The sequence below is a fragment of the Oncorhynchus tshawytscha genome, linkage group LG12 (genome assembly GCF_018296145.1).
Source record: "Oncorhynchus tshawytscha isolate Ot180627B linkage group LG12, Otsh_v2.0, whole genome shotgun sequence".
Classification (NCBI taxonomy): Eukaryota; Metazoa; Chordata; class Actinopteri; order Salmoniformes; family Salmonidae; genus Oncorhynchus; species Oncorhynchus tshawytscha.
Window position 1 is genome coordinate 74,331,828 of NC_056440.1, and position 6,864 is coordinate 74,338,691.

Consider the following 6,864-nt stretch of genomic DNA (forward strand, 5'->3'; position numbering starts at 1 on the left):
GGCCCGACAGTCTGGGGGGTAGTAATGAGACCCGTAACAACTCATGCAAATTATAATTGTGACAAAGTAAAAGTGAGAACTAAATAACCACAGCTACTGAAATCTACCGTCAAACTCAAGGTTTATTTGTAAACACACGGTAATGGGGGGAGCAGGAAAAGGGGCTGAGCTGGACCCAAGGAAAGAAACAATAAGTATTCAAAAACACCCCTAAGCTAGACTAGCCTACTTTAACAATAGCTAACTAACTAACCAAAAATACAGTGGGTGGTCCGCCCAGTTCTAACTAGTGTATTTAACAGTCTACCTACGGGTAGTGTATGCCCATGGGCGACTTGTCTTGGTTTCCCCTTTTCCCACCAGCAAACAAACACCATAACCAAAACAATACTCACAGGTGATGACAAAGTGCTATGGAGGTGGTCAAACAAAAGAGAGGTTAATACACAACGAGAGAGTGAAACACAGAGACCTACAGACATGGCATTTACAGAGAGATTGAGCTCTAGAGCAAACAACTGACAGGGTTTTTAAACCAAGGGAAAGGAACTGTGATAGGGTAGGAAATAGGAGGAGGTGTGTCTTCTGATTGATGATTGATTGTTGACTGATTGGGGAGTGATGATTTTCACCTGTGAGGGGAGAAGGAGAGAAAACAACACAGGATACATATACACACAGACACAGGATACCTGTATCCGTAACAAACGGTATAAACAAACCACATCTAGACTGCATATCCTTTTAAGATTGTCTGAATGTGAAGTAAAACAAATTGCAGTAACTGCGGTGCTTTAAAATCCCAGTCTACCACCATCAAACCTTCTATCACTCCACATTAGCAACATCCTCCAGAAATGCAAGATGATTTTAAGACTGTGACCACCCACGGTTAATTAGAATTTTAACTCACACCATCAGGGAAACTGTAAAGGGTCCATCAAATGAAGACTGTGAGCAAAATCTGCCTTAATATCTGTTAATAAATAATGCATAAAATATGGTTGTATTTATTTTATTATTGTGTAACAATTTTAACGGTGTGGGAGGAATACTGTTTGGCCGTGTCTCAAGAATATTTGGATGCTGTACAGTGTTTATTGAATAAGGCCCTTTGTCAGGTTGCGTCCCAAGGCTTTAAAAAGCTTGATTTGAAGAGGCAAATATTTATCCTTCATAGTAACTTTGTTTATTCTTAGTTCTTCCTCCCCACCATGAGAGTATATACAGTGTCTTCAGACCGTATTCACACCCTTTGACCATACTTTGTTGTGTTACAGCCTGAATTTAAAATGGACAAAATTGAGATTTTGCATCACTGGCCTACACACAATAACCCATAATGTCAAAGTGGAATTATGTTTTTAGACATTCTTACAAATTCATAAAACATTTAATTCTGAAATGCCTTGAGTCAATAATAATTCAATCCTTTTGTTATGTATGGCAAGCCTAAATAAATTCAGGAGTAAAACTTTGCTTAACAAGTCACATAATAAGTTGCATGGACTCACTCTGTGCGTAATAATAGTGTTTAACATGATTTTTTTAATGACTACCTCATATCTGTACCCTCATATATAATTATCTGTAAGGCCCCTCAGTCGAGCAGTGAATTTCAAACACAGATTCAACCACAAAGACAAGGGAGGTATTCCAATGCCTTGCAAAGAAGGGCACCTATTGGTATATGGGTAAAAATAACAAAAGTAGACATTGAAAATACCTTTGAGCATGGTCAAGTTATTAATTGCACTTTGGATGGTGTATCAATACACCCAGTCACTACAAAGATACAGGCGTACTTCCTAACTCAGTTGCTGGAGAGGGAGGAAACCACTCAGCGATTTCACCATAAGGCCAATGGTGACTTTAAAACAGTTACAGAGTTTAATGGCTGTGAAAGGAGAAAACTGAGGACGAATCAACAACATTGTAGTTACTCCACAATATTAACCTAAATGACAGAGTGAAAATAATGCAGTCTGCACAGAATTAAATAAAATAGCCCAAAACATTCATCCTAAAGTAAAACAGCAAATGTGGCAAATAATTTAATTGTATGTCCTGAATACAAAGTGTTATGTTTTAAGGGCAAATCCAACACAACACATCACTGAGCACCACTCTTCATATTTTCAAGCATACTGGTGGCTGCATCATGTTATGGGTATGCTTGTCATCGGCAAGGACTGGGGAGTTTGTTTAGGAGAAAAAAGAAATGGGATGGAGCCAAGCACAGGCAAAATCCTAGAGGAAAACCTGGTTCACTCTGCTTTCCAACAGATACCAGGAGACAAATTCACCTTTCAGCGGGACAATAACGTAAAACACAAGGCCATTGAATTAAAGTTTCTTACCAAGATGCCATTGAATGTTCCTGAGTGACCTAGTTACAGTTTTTACTTAAATCGTCTTGAAAAACTATGGCAAGACTTGAATATGTCTGTCTAGCTATGATCAACAACAACTAGACAGAGCTTGAATAATAAAAATAATAAAATAAAGTGCAAATATTGTACAATCCAAGTGTGCAAAGCTCTTAGAGACTTTCCCAGAAAGACTCACAGCTGTAATCACTGCCAAAGGTGACTAACATATATGGACTCAGGGGTGTGAACACTTATGTAAATGAAACATTTCTGTATTGTATTTTCAATAAATGTGCAAACATTTTTAAAAACATGTTTTCTCTTTGTCATTATGGGCAATTGTGTGTTCAGGCTGTAACACAACAAAATGAACAACAAAAACAAAAAGTCAATGGGTATGAAAACTTTCGGAAGGCACTGTATGTCAAAAGGGCAAACATCGGTTCAGAATATTGTAAAAAATAAAAAGTATATATATATACATATATATTTATACAGTACCAGTCAAAAGTTTGGACACACCTACTCATTCAAGGGTTTTTCTTAATTTGAACTATTTTCTACATTGTAGAATAATAGTGAATACATCAAAACTATGAAATGACACATATGGAATCATGTAATAACCAAAAAAGTGTTAAACAAATCAAAATATATTTTATATTTGAGGTTCTCAAAGTAGCCACCCTTTGCCTTGATGACAGCTTTACCCACTCTTGGCATTCTCTCAACCAGCTTCATGAGGTAGTCACCTGGAAACCATTTCAATTAACAGGTGTGCCTTGTTAAAAGTTAAATTGTGGAATTTCTTTCCTTCTTAATGCATTTGAGCCAATCAGTTGTGTTGTGACAAGGTAGGGGTGGTACACAGAAGATAGCCCTATTTGGTAAAATACCAAGTCCATATTATGGAAAGAACAGCTCAAATAAGCAAAGAGAAATGACCGTACATCATTATTTTAAGACATGAAAGTCAGTCAATCTAGAACATTTCAACAACACTTTCTTCAAGTGCAGTCGCAAAAACCATCAAGCACTATGATGAAACTGGCTCTTAAGAAGAAGAGACTTGCTTGGGCCAAGAAACACCAGCAGAGGACATTAGACCGGTGGAAAACTGGCCTTTGGTCTGATGAGTTCAAATCTGAGATTTTTGGTTCTAACCGCCGTGTCTTTGTGAGACGCAGAATAGGTGACTGGATGATCTCTGCATGTTTGTTTCCCACCGTGAAGCATGAAGGAGGTGTGATGGTGGTTTGCTGGTGACACTGTCAGTGATTTATTTAGAATTCAAGGCACACTTAACTAGCATGGCTACCACAGCATTCTGCAGCGATACGCCATCCCATCTGGTTTACGCTTAGTGGGACTATCATTTGTTTTTCAACAGGACAATGACCCAACACACCTCCGGGCTGTGTAAGGGCTATTTGACCAAGAAGGAGAGTGATGGAGTGCTGCATCAGATGACTTGGCCTCCACAATTTACAACCTCAACCCAAGAAAATAAAATATCTTGAATGAGTAGGTGTGTCCAAACTTTTGACTGCACATATATAATGAACCAAAATATAAACACAACATGAAACAATTTCAAAGATTATAAAGTTCCAGATCATATAAAGAAATCAGTCAATTGAAATAAATTCATTAGGCCCTAATCTATGGATTTCACAACTGGGAATACAAAGCTGCATCTGTTGGTCACAGATACCTTAAAAAAAAGGTAGGGGCGTGGATCAGAAAACCAATATCTGGTATGATCACCGTTTGCCTCATGCAGCGTGACACATCGCCTTCACAAAGAGCTGATCAGAAAGTTGATTGTGGCCTGTGGAATGTTGTCCCACTCCGATTCAATGGCTGTGCAAAGTTACTGGATATTGGCGGGAATTAGAACACACTGTCGTACATGTCGATCCAGAGCATCCTAAACATGCTCAACGGGTGACCTGTCTGGTGAGTACGCAGGCCATAGAAGAACTGGGACATTTTCAGCTTCCAGGAATTGTGTACAGAACCTTGCTACATGGGGCCATGCATGATCATGCTGAAACATGAGGTCACGGTGGCGGATTAATTGCACAATAGGCCTCAGGATCTCGTCACAGTATCTCTGTGCATTCAAATTGCCATCTATAAAATTGTTTTTGTCTGTAGCTTATGTCTGCCCATAACCACCATGGGGCACTCTGTTCACGTTGACATCAGCTAACCGCTCGCCCACACAACGCCATACACTTGGTATGTGGTTGTGAGGCCGGTTGAAGATTCTCTTCAACAACGTTGGAGGAGACTTGTGGTAGAGATATTAACATTCAATTATCTGGCAACAGCTCTGGTGTACATTCCTGCAGTCAGCATGCCAATTGCACACTCCCTGACTGTAAGTCGCTCTGGATAAGAGTCTGCTAAATGACTCAAATGTAAATGTCATATTTAGCCTGCATGTAAAATAATGGCATCTTGAAAATGCACAAATGTGTTTTAGTGAAGTTATGCTTGATTATAAGAAAAAAACACTAGATGCATAAGTTACCAGATTGCAGGATAGAGGGTAACAGATGTCATATTTAATGTCACAAACATATCACTTGTCATTCAATATATCAAGCAAAGCAAAACCTAATTAAATGTGAAAACAAAATACACAATTAACCATCTAAAATGTTGGATTCATGTTCTACTTAACTTATATCTAATTTCCCTCACAAAAATAATGAATGCTTGTTTTTATATAATGTAAACACTATCCACATTTCTAGACACAATTCAAAACACATGGTAGAGAAAAAGCAACTTAATTTGACATAATCAACATAATTCTGTCTTGAAAGGCATGGTGGGGTGGGGATTTACAATTCTTCCTCCGTGGTAGATAGTTAGGTATTCTCTTCCTCACTCCCGATGGACCAGGACAAACAGACCCAGCAGGAAGAGAACAGCGTACTGGGAAGGGGAAGAACAACAAAATATTAGTATCCCTGTTCCGATGATCTGAAACCAGCTGCTTTCCGTCTGCCAGTTGCTCTCCCACTGTTTAGTGTCTGGCTGCTGGTCAGGCTCTCTAACCTTTAGAGTACCTGCATAACGCTCCTAATAAGGCCGAATTTAGTAAACAATTCATAAAACCTTAAGTGATTTTCCTTCTAGTGATGACGATGTAAAATATCTTACCTTAAATTTGGGATAGTCATTCATCAGAATGGTAACGATTCCGATGTATGGCACAAACCTGCAGACAAAATTGACATTCAACATCAGATGACATGTTCATGACAATGTCATGTCTCTGTTATGATGTACAATTCAAGTAAATTATTACCCAACATTACACCTTCAATAGTTAAATACAGTGGTGGAAAAAGTACTCAATTGTAGTACTTGAGTAAAAGTAAAGATACCTTAGAAAATGACAAGTAAAAGTCACCCAGTAAAATACTACTTGAGTAAAAGTCTAAAATTATTTGGTTTTAAATATATTTAAGTATCAAAAGTAAATGGAATTGCTAAAACGTACTAAAGAATCAAAAGTCAAAGCATGAATACTTTCAAATTCCTTATATTAAGCAAATCAGACGGCAACATTTTCGATATACGGATAGCCAGGGGCACACTCTAACACTCAGACATAATTGACAAATTAAGCATTTGTGATCAGTGGCAGCAGTGATGACCTGGGATGTTCTCTTGATAAGTGTGTGAATTGAAAAATGTTTGGGTGTCAGGGAAAATGTATGGAGTAAAAAAGTACATTATTTTCTTTAGGAATGTCCCAGGCACTCTCATTTGTTGACTTCTGTAATCGAAAAAGCCTTGGTTTTATGCATGTCAACATCAGAAGCCTCCTCCCTAAGTTTGTTTTACTCACTGCTTCAGCACACTCCGCCAACCCTGATGTCCTTGCCGTGTCTGAATCCTGGCTTAGGAAGGCCACCAAAAATTATGAGATGTCCATACCCAACTACAACAATTTCCGTCAAGATAGAACTGCCAAAGGGGGAGGAGTTGCAATATACTGCAGAGATAGCTTACAAAGTTCTGTCATACTTTTCTCTTACCGTTGCCGCCTGTTATAGACCCCCCTCAGCTCCCAGCTGTGCCCAGGACACCATATGTGAATTGATTGCCCCTCATCTATCTTCAGAGTTCGTTCTGTTAGGTGACCTAAACTGGGATATGCTCAACACCCCGGCAGTCCCACAAGCTAAGCTTGATGTCCTCAATCTCATACAAATCATCAAGGAACCCACCAGGTACAACCCTAAATCTGTAAACATGGGCACCCTCATAGATATTATCCTGACCAACTTGCCCTCCAAATACACCTCTGCTGTTTTCAATCAGGATCTCAGCGATCACTGCCCCATTGCCTGCATCCTCTATGGGTCCGCGGTCAAACGACCACCCCTCATGACTGTCAAACGCTCCCTAAAACACTTCTGCGAGCAGGCCATTCTAATTGACTTGGCCCGGGTATCCTGGAAGGATA

General features: G+C 39.1%; 1 long non-coding RNA gene across 1 annotated transcript; it reads right to left on the reverse strand.

Moving 5' to 3' along the window:
- Positions 1-4,923: 4,923 nt before the first annotated feature.
- LOC112247473 lies at positions 4,924-5,820 on the reverse strand. Its single transcript, XR_006084754.1, has 2 exons — positions 5,550-5,820; positions 4,924-5,321 (listed from the first exon to the last, which is right to left on the reverse strand). It is a non-coding gene; the product is annotated as an uncharacterized LOC112247473 (long non-coding RNA).
- Positions 5,821-6,864: the final 1,044 nt, after the last annotated feature.